The following is a 14,439-nucleotide window of genomic DNA, read 5'->3' as shown; positions in this document are numbered from 1 at the left end:
TCAGTCCTAGGCCCTCTCCTCTTCTCTTTATACACTGCCCCTATTGGACAAACAATCAGCAGATTTGGGTTCCAGTATCATCTCTATGCTGATGACACCCAATTATACACTTCTTCCCCTGACATCACCCCTACCCTAATTCAAAATACCAAGGATTGTCTGTCTGCTGTCTCTAGCATCATGTCCTCCCTCTATCTGAAACTAAATCTCTCTAAAACTGAACTTCTTGTGTTTCTCCCCTCTACTAACCTCACTCTACCTAACATCGAAATAACCCTGGAGGGTTCAACCATAACTCCCAAGCAGCATGCCCGCTGTCTTGGGGTCATATTCGACACTGAACTTTCCTTTACTCCGTACATCCGATCACTCAGTCGCTCTTGTCACCTGCATCTTAAAAACATCTCCAGAATCCGACCTTTTCTCACCTTTGAAACTGCTAAGACTCTTACTGTCGCTCTTATTCATTCTCGTCTGGACTACTGCAACTCTCTTCTGATCGGTCTCCCTCTTACCAAACTTTCTCCTCTCCAATCCATCTTGAATGCGGCAGCCAGGGTCATATTTCTGTCCAGCCGCTTCACCGATGCCTCCATCTTATGCCAGTCATTACACTGGCTACCTATTCGCTACAGGGTCCAGTATAAACTCATCTCTCTCACCCACAAAGCTCTCCACTGTTCTGCACCGCCTTATATCTCCTCTCTCATCTCTGTCTATCGCCCTACACGTGCCCTCCGTTCTACAAATGACCTAAGACTAACATCCCCCGTAATCCGAACCTCGCACCTCCGTCTCCAAGACTTCTCTCGTGCTGCTCCAGCTCTCTGGAATGCACTTCCCCAGACGATCAGACTGATACCTAGCCCTGACCTATTCAAGCGCGCTTTGAAAACCCATCTCTTCAAAGAAGCCTATCACATCAACTACTCAGCAAGCTAACTTTGCCCTGTTCCCTCCTTCCAAATATTATTCTGAATCTGCACCCTACTATTCATCTGTCTCCACACCCTTCATGCACATAACTGCACTTGATACTTGTCTATTGCACTTAAACACACGGGCTGATGACCGGATCATGCAGCTTTATATGAAAATCCCTATTATAATTGCCAGACCTGAATTAACAAGCATTTCTCACCTACTGTGTCCCCCATTTCCTTGTAGATTGTAAGCTTGCGAGCAGGGACCTCACTCCTAATGTCATTGTTTGAATTGTCTTAACTTGTATTGAATTTATTGTCTGTACATGTCCCCGCTTAATTGTAAAGTGCTGCGGAATATGTTGGCGCTATATAAATAAAAATTATTATTATTATTATTAAGTCTGACACAGTAACCCACCCGCGTACAGGAAAATCATTCCCGATTCGGGGATACTATACCTGCGATTCAAACTTTGTTGTTTATGTTATTAAATGCCCTTGTGGCCTCCTGTACGTGGGTGAGACGACACAACATGTCAGGGATAGAATTGCGAGCCATAAGTCCACCATACGATGTGGCAAGACATGGCTACCATTACCAGACCATTTTGTCAAACATAAGCACACGGTAGCACAACTTAAATACCAGGTCATTGAACAGATACCAAAACCTAGGAGAGGGGGCAGCCATGTTAGATTATTGAAATCAAGGGAAACATTTTGGAATCACAAATTGGATACTTTATCTCCAAAAGGCCTGAATAGGGAGATCGATTGGTTGCTTTGACTCTAATCATGTCTATTATTTTTTCAGACATGATAACCAACCGCCAGACTTGGTAAGTGCTTTATTTTTAATTTTATTTTTATTTTTTCATTTTATTTTTCTATTTTTCCTTTGATTTTTATTTTTTATTTTGATTTTTATTATTTTTGTATTTTTTTATTTTGTATTTTTCTTATTTTCTCTCATTTCTCCTTTTTTTGTCTCTTTATTAATTTTTATTTTTAGTTAGTATTATTATTATTTTTATTCATTTATTGATTCATTACAATTTTTGTTTTTCAGTCCCCTTTTTTCTTTTCTTTTTTATTCCCTCTTTTTCATCTTTATTTTTGGCTTACATTTCACGTGCCTGCTCAAAAGCTTCATAGATGTTTCCCCCCCCGCCCCTTTTTTAATATCTAGCCGGAATTGTCTGAATTGTTCTTCTATTTTCGTCTTTCTAGTGGATTATACCACCAAATACGCTTCCACAGCTTTTAAATAAGTCTAATTTCCCCATGACGGTTTTACTCGTCCAGTATGGCGGCCGCCACTGCCACTATGCATAAAGTTTTTTTAACTGCATCCTCCTCCAACATGGCGGCTACAGCCACTACTGCGCCTTCTCGGCCGGATGACGCACTTCCGGTCTGGCGGTACGTGGCGGCCTATTTCAACGCCGCTCGTCTGCTTTGTGCCACACTGGCATCCCCAGGACACACAGGGCAAGGCGCGGGAGCGCCGCCCCTACCCAGGCTCTAATTTATCCTCAGCATTCTCCCAGGTTGCTCTCCTCACTTCCTTCTCTGGAATTATACTATCTCCAGTGATTGGTTTTCTAATAGTTTGCTACTTATCCTTTAGGTCTGCTATCAGAAACGGCCTGAATGCTATCTATTCTGCCCTGGCTGTACTTATAAGATATTGATTCCTTTCTTATTGATGAACTGACAGTCTAAACACTAATAATGGTAGTTTCTAATGGGTTGTTGCCCATTCCATAGGTTTGGCTTAGATAACGTCTTATATAACCCTTACCCTACTACAACGGATTATTTAAGGTACAAACACCTAGGCCTTTTTGCTTTCTATACACTGGAGGAATCCTCTCCGTATGTTTACCTTCCTTCCACATGTTGTTGACTCCTCAGGTCTAAAATCCTATATGACAGCTACTACTACCCCTATTCAATACTGGATTTAACTCTGAGGTACAACACAACACCTTGGTTGCATCATTTTTCCACATATGGGGCCCAATCCTATTAATTTTTGCACTTCTTTTCAAAAGCTTAGGCAGATACAGTCGCATCTCTTCTATAGTCAACACAGTACCTGGGATTACCTGGAAAGGTGACCACCTTTCTCACATAAAGTGCCTTATGCCGACACCTTTCTCTTCAAGGTAAACAATCCTTGGATCTCTCTCCCTCTCAAAACCTGTGTTTTCTCAAGAAGTACAGTGTTATTTGTTTTTTCTTGTTTTTTTCTTGTCTTTCATTTGATATATACTTACCTGTATCTGACATGTATTGATTCCTGGTTTATTATTTTTATTATTATTTCTTGTACATATTTGCGCTTTCCATTGCCAGTCTACATTTTCTTTTCTTGCTTCTTTATATATTATTCCTTTATATTTATGTACCCCTTTTCATTTTGCCTCTATTGTATAATCTGTATTTTTAAGTATTGTTTTCCTTATCTTGGAGTACCCCTTGAGTAAGATCCGGGAGGATCGAAGCGTTGGGTAGCTTACTGGAAAACCAATGTATATACACTGTAATTGAAATTGTGGCACTTTTTGGTCTAGACTGGATGTCTCTTTTTGAATAATAAAAAATGTATTGATTTTTGCAAAGTATCAAGTAGTGGTGTGCGTGGATTATACCTTTTACTTATATTCAGGGCCTATCCGGTCCATTCCACCAGCACCTCCCTTTTTGTATGACGAGAGTGCACACCATCCTTCTTCTTTGATTCACAGTAGTGTTTAAAGTAAACCTGTCTGACATGTTTGACACAATGCAGCAATACAAAAACACAAGTACAGACTCTAATGCAAAAATTTAAGGGTGGAACCTGTTGTTGAGCCAATAAATAGGGTCCTTGATTAGGTTTATTTCATTTCAGGCCATGGATCCATTATATGTCCAATTTTCAAGTCTGTGATAAAATCACGGCATACGCATGACATGCGGATGCCATATCGATGTCACACGGATACATAGATGCGTGGAAATTGCATCTTTGCATTGCAAACGGATTACATACGGATCATCATATGGAGGACATTGGTGTGATTCTTGGCCGAGAGATTTGGACCGATTTTTTTATATAAGACAAGTGTGACTCCGGCCTTAGTCAGCTGCACAGTTTTATCACAGAACGGTTTGGCTTACAGGGATGTAGAGTGCTTAGAGGATAGGGAGTCCTCAGTGGTTGATACCTTTTAATGGCTAACTGAAAAGATGGTAACACATTGCAAGCTTTCGAGACTACTCAGGTCTCTTCATCAGGCATTGACTGTTACAAAATCTGAAGAATCACATATTTATACACAACACAGCACAGAAAAAAATGCAATAGATAAGACAAGTGACGCGAAGCACAATAGAGGATATATTTGTACAGTATGCTGTGTCGTTCTAAGATGGATCAGACTGGAAAAGGGAAGCGTGTGGTTTTGCTTAAAATTCCTGGTTCTTTTCTTTGTCTGGTTCAATACTTTGGCAAGTATGTAGTTCCAAGGCCTAAAGTGATGGATGGTTCTTTCTTGGTTCATAAAGATGGCAATGCTCTTTCTAGGTTCCAATTTGTGGCAGTTTTCCTTAAGATATTGGAAAAGGTAGGACTTGAACATAGGAAGTTTGCATCTCAGTCCTTTAGAATTGAGGCAGCCCCCGTAGCGGCGAGATGAGGCTTAAATAAAAGTGTGATACAGCAAAGTGGTCTCTGGGAATCCAACAGATTTCAATCTTGTATATGTTTGCATATGTGAGTAGTTATATTTTCTTAGTGTTGTTTGTTTTCTATATTTAATGTTTTTTTAATTGATCCCTCTTCTTCCAGATCCAGGCACGTGTTAACTTTGATTATTGGCCATTCATTTGTGTACTGGGGGCTTTAAGAGCAGACACCTAACTGGAGGGTAGACTTCTAGGCATTGACAGGAATGAGGTCCATTGGATTGGGATACTACGCTGGTTTTACATGTGGGAGGCAATGTTCTCAAAATCAGGTCATCCAGGGATCTTATCAGAGATATCAAGTTTGTTTTACTTTGCATTTGGGTGTTATTTCCAGGTATCATACTGGCATGGTCAACTCATCTCACTTGAAGCAGCGCTCAAGCTGTTGAAAAGATCAATAAAGCTAGGTAGAGCATTAACAAAACTGTGTCAAGTTTTGGAAAGTTAACCTGGTGGTACGACACAAGGAACTGGAAGTGCCGGATCCAGATTTCCTTAGAGAGGATGGAGTGCATTTGAATGAAATGGGCTTGATTTGAGGGAGGGTGTAGATAAAGAAGTCACGGTGTGGCTGGATTCTTGGGTGCAAGGGATCATTCCTGTTCACTGTGGAGGTGAGGCCTTCGTTAGTTGGAGTTTGCGCACATTGCAAGTATGGTGACCCTTAATCAATAGGTGTGGTTAGTTCCCGCTGCAGCGGGAAATTGTTGTGTGGGCAGTACTATGATAGTTTGTCCACCCCAAATTGGAGCCATGCAACTGGGGAGCATTGAAGTTTATATTGCCCAGTGTTTGGTGAGCCATCAAGGATATCCTCGGGAAAGAAATGATTATTTAAGTTTTGTTCATATCAATATTGTAATCAATAAAGGCTGCTGTGGCCATTATTTCCATCGTCACTCAGTGTCATGTTTTATTTATTAATGCCGTACTTTTCAATACCATAGTAATGTTTCATTAATGCATTGCAGTTGGAATCAGATTGAAGCAGTATACAGATTTGAAACATAGATTGAAAAGTGCAAATGAGGAACAGTTTCGGAACAAGGAGTGCCTGGATGTTTTATGCAGTACTGGATTCTCCTCACATGTGCTTATATCTTTCATTTCATTTTTCACTCTCATTTTATCTAGTCTTTCTTGTTATTTCTCCCTTCTCTCTCGCTCTTCCATTTGTTCTTGCACAGAACAGTAGCTTTTCATCTTGCTGTGGCAGTGTCAGCAGTTGGTATCTCCTAACCAGCATGATGCTGCCAAGTTTCTTTCATTTACATGCAGATGTGGATGAGAATTAAGCCTTGGAACTTGTCTGTCTATGAGGTCCTGCCAGCATGAAGCTAGCAAGGCAGAACTGATCAAAGAGCAATTTTAGACTGATGAATTAGAGCCTCCGTTCTTATGCTAGAAATTTGAATACAGAGAATCACATCTTTTATTGTGATTGTTTCGCATCAAGGCAATGGGCGTTATTTGCATAGGCTTGCCTCATCAGCCTTTCTACTACCTGGGGAGTAAAGAGATCCTCTTGACAGAATTTAAGATTTTTGCAAAAAAGCCATGCTGATTTTTACATGTTAAACAAATTATACTGTAGCTCAGACAGAAGCCTTTTTGAAGGTTTAACTGTAATGTATTTTTCTCCCTTTAATTTGCTTTTTTCTCACTACCATTCATATATCTAACATGATGCAAAAATTGAAACTAATTTAAAAATCATTAGTTTGGTCTCTGGTGGGTTTTTTTTGGTAAGGTAAAATCTGGTCATACTGAAAATGTATACATTTTCCTTCTCAGAACCTAATATATTAGAAAATTAAACTAATATGGTTATCATTATATAGTATATAGAATGTACTTGATATTCTAATAAGTTGCTTGGATGAAGCTAAACAAATCCAAATATATGTATGCTATTCAAATAATAATAATAATAATAATAATAATAATAATTGAATTTATATAGTGCCAGCATATTCCACAACATTTCAGAAGGGACATGTGCAGACAATATCAGATATTAAACAGTAACACGTACTAATAAGGAAATAATAGGTGGCACTAGAGTTCTTCTCCTCTTTCTCTGTGAAGATGTTATCAAATGCCTAGAGGAGCACTGCATGGCCCATATGGCTCTCTAAACCAGCTTGACACTTTTCACAAGGAGGAACGTTAACCCATAGCCCCCATAAGGAAATAGGAGTGGTACAATAGATAAAATGTGCTTGCAGTATATGGTCCAACCATCTCTACTAAATAAGTGTATTCATTTAAAGGTGCATGAACTGGTCATCAGCCTCTATTTGTATGTGTCCCGATACAAAGTGCTACTGAGTTTGGGGGAAACGGATTAAAAACAAAAATGGAATAAAGAGAACCAAGAAGAGTTGTATGTACTGTTAGTTATAGAAGGATAGGGAAAATGAAGGGAGGTCAGCTCACCAGTCTCGGTTGCGATCCATAATCCTCCTGCGCACGGAGTCACCTTGATCAGGGGTGTTGACTGAAGCAAAATAAAGGATGGAATCTCCAACCAGAGACCACCAGAGACCCCATCTGCCTGTATGTCCTTATCCACACTTTTTTCTGTTCGATTTTAAGAATTTACAATAAATGATGTATTTTTAACTGAAGTCCAGCGCTGGAGATTCCATCCTTTATTATGTACTGTTAGGGCACACTTAAAGCTTTGTATACAGGGAATAACCCTGATAGACTAGGATAGTGTACTCCAGAGAACTGGGGCAGCACAAGAAAAGTTTTGAATATACAGTAGATGTGGGAGGTTCGGATTATGCAGGATGTTAATCTAAGATCATTGGAACAGAGAGCAATTTTAGGGTAGTAGAGATGAGGTAGGAGTTGTTGTGTGGTGCAGCACTGTGAAAAGCTTTATGGGTGAGTGTGATAAAATTATGTTGTATTTTGTAGATGATGGCAACCACTGCAAAGTCTGGCACAGGGTGGAGACATCAGTGTACCAGTTGTTTCATTAACACTAATAAAGTCCATATTTGCCTTTGAGTAATGATGAGCGAACATGCTTGCCACTACTCGTTACTCGCCTGAGTATCATGGTACTCGGTGTACTCTGCGAGCACTAAGCATTTCAGGGGTTACTCGTCGGGAACTCGGGTCTCCACCCAGCTTTTTGGCGGACTTTAGAGACCCAATCATGATGCAGGGATTGTCTGCCAGGCAATGAAATGCCGCAGCCATCTTTGTTGTGGTCGTGCAGTGATTGGCTGGCAGCGCAGCATCATCAGGGGTATAAGAGACCGGACGCCACCCTGCTCAATGCATTCAGCTCCGGAATTAGATAGTGTAGGGAAACTACTCAAATCCAGCTAAATCAACAGTCCTTCTAAGGACTAATTCCGGAGTATATAGCTTCCAGTGTTAGGTAGGAAGGATAGTGTACATCACTCTATACACATCAGTGCAAGGCCTGCAGGCACTGTATGTGTGTATATAAATTGTCATGTCGCCGTCAGACACAGGGACTGCTGTTTCTGCCTCGGCCACTGGGAGGCGCCGGACTGTCACGTCGCAGTCAGATACAGGGACTGCTGTTCCTGCCTCGGCCACTGGTAGGCGCCGGACTGTCACGTTGCCGTCAGATACAGGGACTGCTGTTCCGGTCTCAACCACTGGGAGGCGCCGGGCGGTCACGTCGCCGTCAGACTCGGGGACGGCTGTTCCTGCCTCGGCCACTAGGAGGCGCCATGGTTTCCCCGTGGCTGGTGGTGACAGAGAAGGGGCCCCTGCGCAGGCATCTAGTGGGCACGGGCTCCACTCCTCTGTCAGTCATGAAAGGGTTGGTGCATCACCATCTGGCCTGGTCCTGGGGGTGGTCCAAATGACATCATCAGACTGTGAACCTGTGAGGGATAGCCTGATCCTTCAAATACCTTGGGGCCTGTCTTGCAGGCCGCCAGATATAGTCTTGGCTTCCCCAGTGTGCTAGTTTGTTATTTGTTACCTTTGATTCTGACCCTTGCCTGGATTTCTGACTCTGCTGCTGCCTGACGATTTTGTACCTCTGCCGTCCTCCAGGTTTATGACTCTGACCTTGGCCTGGTTTCTGATGCTACGACTGCCTAATGATTTTGTACCTCTGCCTCCCTCCTGGTTTATGACTCTGGCCTGGATTTGACTCTGCTACTGTCTGACGTTTTTGGACCTCTGCTGCACGCCTGGTTTAGACTTGGATTCCTGACTACGCTTTTGGTCCCATTTTTTAACCCCTTTCTGGCGACCGTCCTGCTCTGGTCCGCTGCTCTTATTCAGACAGCTACCTCCTAGGCTCTGCTGTAAATCCAGATCCCTGTATGGGGGTAAAGGGTATCGGGGTTGCTCGGGGTGCTGTCTTACTGCAGCCCAGACTTGCAGATGGACGTCACATAAATATCATTGGGTCGCCCTCGCACACCCAGGGCAGCGGGGTACTCGGTACCGGGCCGGTGTCAAGGCAGGAATGTGTCACAGCAGCGGTGACCTGGTCCGTGGCCCTGGGCGCCCAATATCAATGGCGGTGATGTTAATGGTGTTAGAGTTTATATGAATAGTTTGTGACGCCACCCGTGGTGTTTGGCAAGTAAGATGGTAAGCCAGCGCTGCATACAGATCCGCTGGGACTGATGGTGTGGTGCAGCAGAGATGGTATAGCTCCCCACAGGTGGAGCTGTAGTCCCAGGGCAGTGTAGGTGCAATGGATGAGGAGAGGCGCAGAATGGTATGGAGGCTGGTACCCAGGTGTAGTGGTGCTGGAATAACTGGAGGACACCAGAGTATGCGGTTCCAAAGATTTTACTCACTGTTTGCAGTTCACACCACTGCCTGCCTCCGTACTGTGTTCTCCAGGTCAGGGCTCCAGCCAACCTCCAGGCAGGATAGGAATCTCCCTTCCACACTCCTCCAACATGTACCTTACTGAACGACTCCTCCAATGCGCCTTTAGGTGCGAAGCACTCCAGTACTTAGTTACCCTGGAATGCCTCTCTCTAGGTGTTCCTAGTCTTTACTTGTATGACAGACAGCTGTAGCCTGCTTCGGGGACTCCTCACTGTGTCCCGGCTTTCTATTCAGTTGCTGTTGTGTCCCAAGTCTATGATGGGAGCAAGGCATTAGCGGCTCACTACTCCTCCGGTGTCTGTTGCCGGACATAAAGATCCAATCAACCTCAGGGACCGGGCCCCGGCCTTTGTGCTCTCTGGACTGGAAGGGTTCTCTCTCTTTCTCAACCTGCTTCCCACCTTCCTTCTATTCTCCTTCGTTCCGATCTGTTCTCTCTCTCTTATGGAAGGTTAGGTTATCAATCTTATCAGTCTCTTTCTCTGGTATTTCTTGTGCCAGCAGCCCAGATCACTGGGACCTGCTGCAGCACGTCCCTCAGACACCCATCTTCTCTTCTCTCTCCTCTAACCAACTAACCAATAACGTTCACTCTTCCCACTCTTTTGTATCATCTTACTCCACCCGCCTCCCAGCACATCTCGTGTTACGAAGCAGGGTTCCACGAGGGGTGCTTTGCTAACCCGCAGCATGAAGCTGTTAGGTGGCCCCACTGAACTATCCTGTGTGTGGAATGCAGGTGTGGAGCGTGGTCAGGAGTTCCCACCTTACCTGGATGGTGGGGCACTACACCTTAGGAGAAGGTGCAGTACCTCTGTGGTGACTGAAGCCTCAGGGGCGCCACATACCCCCCCATTAAACACAGCACTTCCGCGGGCTGTAAGACAACAAAAGGTACAATACAGGAACACACAAAAGTTTTTAAATGCTATTCAACAATACTTATCTAATCTTCCTAATGTAGGAGGCACATTTCTTATACGTTACAAACAGGTTAACTTCCTATCTTAGTACCAAAAATTTACTTAAGTGCAATTCCTAGCTCAAAATGCAATTACTCCCCACATTTTCTTTATTACATTTTCTATCAATTATTCTTTTTTCCTTTTTCTCTTCTACTGGATGCAAGACACTGACCATCTACTCTTGGCCTGTCACCTGTCACTTTCAATTCTGCATTCTTTATTCAATTCTCACATTCTATCTAAAAGCTTTTCTAATTCTCTGTATCAAACATGCTATAAAAGACATTTACTTTTCATAAGACACAACATTATCAAATACGTTATCATAAAACATTCAAAATTCTTGCAAAGTGCTGAACACTGCTCCCAGCCGGGATTTCTTGCAGTGTCCCTTGAGGTAGACATCATTCTTCGAAAAGTGTCCATGCAAAAACATTATCTTCGCAAAGAGTTTCTTTATATGTAAAACCAAGAAAGGGCACCTCAAAGAGGTGCAAACTATTTACAATAAAAGTTTTTGGATCAATCAGCATCTATGATCTCCACAGTTCCATTTGTAGAAACAGGCAACAAAAGTGCTACCGGAAAATCATGATAGCAAAAGCAACAAAGCACAACTGGTGCAACAAACCCTCCTGGGTAAAAAGATTTGTTAAATGTAAATTTCAATTGTGGTCCCCTCCTGGGGTTCTGGTAGCTGAACTGGAATTGTTCTTATCCTGATTCTGGTTCCTTGCTATGGGGTCTTGTCTGGTACGAGGTCTAGCTCCTAAGGCTTCTGCAGTGTGTTGGTGCTGATGAGCAACTACCTGGGGACTTGGCAGTAAAGGGATCCCAAGATCATTGTCCTAAAATGATCCAGACCCCCATCTGACCTGTAGATGTCGGATCGGGCATGCCGGCTCCAACCGTACCCCCACCAGCATGGTCCTCCTCCTCATCAACCCATTAGGAAGGCCGGGGTAAATTTCTGGGAGTTCCCGACGGTGCGGCCTCTGTTCCGGTGCAGGTGGTGTGGCAGCGGATGCTGCCCGGTGAGACATCGGAAATAGCGGTGGAGCCAATAGCAGCGTTAGCAGCTCCGGTTCTGTGGGGGCGGCTGGCGGTACCTGCGCAGCCGCGCCAGGTCTGAGCAGGGGCTCCTCTTCCTCCGCTTCAGCTCCCTGGGCTGTGTACAACTCCTCCGGTATCAGTGGCAAAGAAGGAACAGAGTATGCTGCTGGTGGCATGGCAGCAGCTCCAAGCTCTGTGGGGTCTGCCAGGAAAAGATCCGGGTGCAGCAGCGGCGGGTACCGGTGTCGCGGGTACCGCAGGTGTGGGCCCTTCCTGGACGCGCTGCAGGTCTAATGTCCATAGTGCTTCTCGCCTCAGTCGCAGGCGATGTGTCAGCTGGATAATCTCGTCCTCCAGCTGTTGGGGATCCATTCTTGAGATCGGGTAGGAGCCTTCAGCCATGGCTCCAGGAAGATTCAGTTCCCCGCGCTCCGCAGGCCTCCTTCCCTTGCTCTCCAAGATTGCGTTCTGGTGTTCTTCCTCCTGCTCTGCCCTTCTGCTCACCACTGGCTTCCTCTGCCCCTCCTTCCGGTGGCAGCGTCTTCTTCCAGTGCCTCCATACCAAGTCAGTATACGAACCCCTCGGGGGGGTGGGCCATGCATCGGTCACATAGTAATTCAGGCAGGGACGGCCCAAGACTCTTCGCGGTCTTTTCTTAGGACCTCCCATCTCTTCATGCCCTTCTTCTCCGCACCAGCGGCCATTTCTAATGTCCATTTTACAGTCTATTAAATTTAGTCTTCTGCACATTTTCAAAAGTTGTAAATCCAAGGCACACAGAACCCGATAGCATCGGGTCTCGTCATCCTGTTCGTGATGCCAAAATTGGGTCGCCCTCGCACACCCAGGGCAGCGGGGTACTCGGTACCGGGCCGGTGTCAAGGCGGGAATGTGTCACAGCAGCGGTGACCCAGTCCGTGGCCCTGGGCGCCCAATATCAATGGTGGTGATGTTAATGGTGTTAGAGTTTACATGAATAGTTCGTGACGCCACCCGTGGTGTTTGGCAAGTAAGATGGTAAGCCAATGCTGCATACAGATCCCCTGGGACTGATGGTGTGGTGCAGCAGAGATGATATAGCTCCCCACAGGTGGAGTTGTAGTCCCAGGGCAGTGTAGTTGCAATGGCTAAGGAGAGGCGCAGAATGGTATGGAGGCTGGTACCCAGGTGTAGTGGTGCTGGAATAACTGGAGGACACCAGAGTATGCGGTTCCAAAGCTTTACTCACTGTTTGCAGTTCACACCACTGCCTGCCTCCATACTGTGTTCTCCAGGTCAGGGCTCCAGCCAACCTCCAGGCAGGATAGGAATCTCCCTTCCACACTCCGCCAACATGTACCTTACTGAACAACTCCTCCAATGCGCCTTTAGGTGCGAAGCACTCCAGTACTTAGTTACCCTGGAATGCCTCTCTCTAGGTGTTCCTAGTCTTTACTTGTATGACAGACAGCTGTAGCCTGCTTCGGGGACTCCTCACTGCGTCCTGGCTCTCTATTCAGTTGCTGTTGTGTCCCAAGTCTATGATGGGAGCAAGGCATTAGCGGCTCACTACTCCTCCGGTGTCTGTTGCCGGACATAAAGATCCAATCAACCTCGGGGACCGGGCCCCGGCCTTTGCGCTCTCTGGACTGGAAGGGTTCTCCCTCTTTCTCAACCTGCTTCCCACCGTCCTTCTATTCTCCTTCGTTCCGATCTGTTCTCTCTCTCTTATGGAAGGTTAGGTTATCAATCTTATCAGTCTCTTTCTCTGGTCTTTCTCGTGCCAGCAGCCCAGATCACTGGGACCTGCTGCAGCACGTCCCTCAGACACCTATCTTCTCTCTTCTCTCTCCTCTAACCAACTAACCAATAACTTTCACTCTTCCCACTCTTTTGTATCATCTCACTCCACCCGCCTCCCAGCACATCTCGTGTTACGAAGCAGGGTTCCACGAAGGGTGCTCTGCTAACCCCCAGCATGAAGGTGTTAGGTGGCCCCACTAAACTATCCTGTGTGGAATGCAGGTGTGGAGCGTGGTCAGGAGTTCCCACCTTACCTGGATGGTGGGGCACTACACCTTAGGAGAAGGTGCAGTACCTCTGTGGCGACTGAAGCCTCAGTGGCGCCACATCATTGCGTACATCAAGAGGGTCAATTCCCTTCCTGTGTTCTGGTACTGCTGCTGCTACCTGTAGAATATATTGCCCTTATATACCTAGCCCCAGGTGTGATTGGCTTTGAAAAAATTTTTGGGCAGTGTTAATAGAGCTTTTTTTTATTGCAAAGCAATCCAGAGCCCTTTTTTTTCTCCATTTGCTTTTTGACAGTGCACAATACGGCCAAATCCTTTTACCAGCATAGCATGAAAATACAGCAATTTTAAAGGGGTCCCAAAAATTCCTTTTGAGTGCGCAGAGAAATATTTAATTTTTATGTGATACAGTTGAGTAGACTTTTTTGAGTGTCTTACACAATTTCTTGACACTATTTTGCTGAACCCCCATCCCCCAAAAAAAGGGCCACATATTTTACAGTGTGGTATATCTGAGACAAGCCTCATCCATCCGTCTGCTAAAAATGTTGGTCTTTTTAGCCCTAAATTCCATTTTTTTGCTGTCTGTCACTGTACTTATATACAGCACTATTTAGCCAAAAAATAAAAAAAAATAAAGGCCACACATTTGTCTTAGGCCTCTTTCACACATCAGGTTTTCGCCGTCAGGCGCGATCCGGCGCTTTTGACAGAAACCGGATCCGGCGAAATGCAATGCCGGATCCGTTTTCCCCCCCATTGACTTGCATTTGCGCCGGATCGCGCCGGATGGCCATGCGTTTCATCCGGTTTTCGCCGGATCCGGCAATGTGTCGCGATCCGGCGTCTGGAAAAAACGGTGACTGTAACGTTTTTTGTCTCCGTCGAAAAAG

The sequence above is a fragment of the Dendrobates tinctorius genome, unplaced genomic scaffold (assembly GCF_039654945.1).
Source record: "Dendrobates tinctorius isolate UK_male_01 unplaced genomic scaffold, ASM3965494v1 ptg000160l, whole genome shotgun sequence".
NCBI lineage: Eukaryota > Metazoa > Chordata > Amphibia > Anura > Dendrobatidae > Dendrobates > Dendrobates tinctorius.
The sequence above is the reverse complement of the archived record's forward strand: the minus strand, read 5'-3'. Positions refer to the sequence as shown.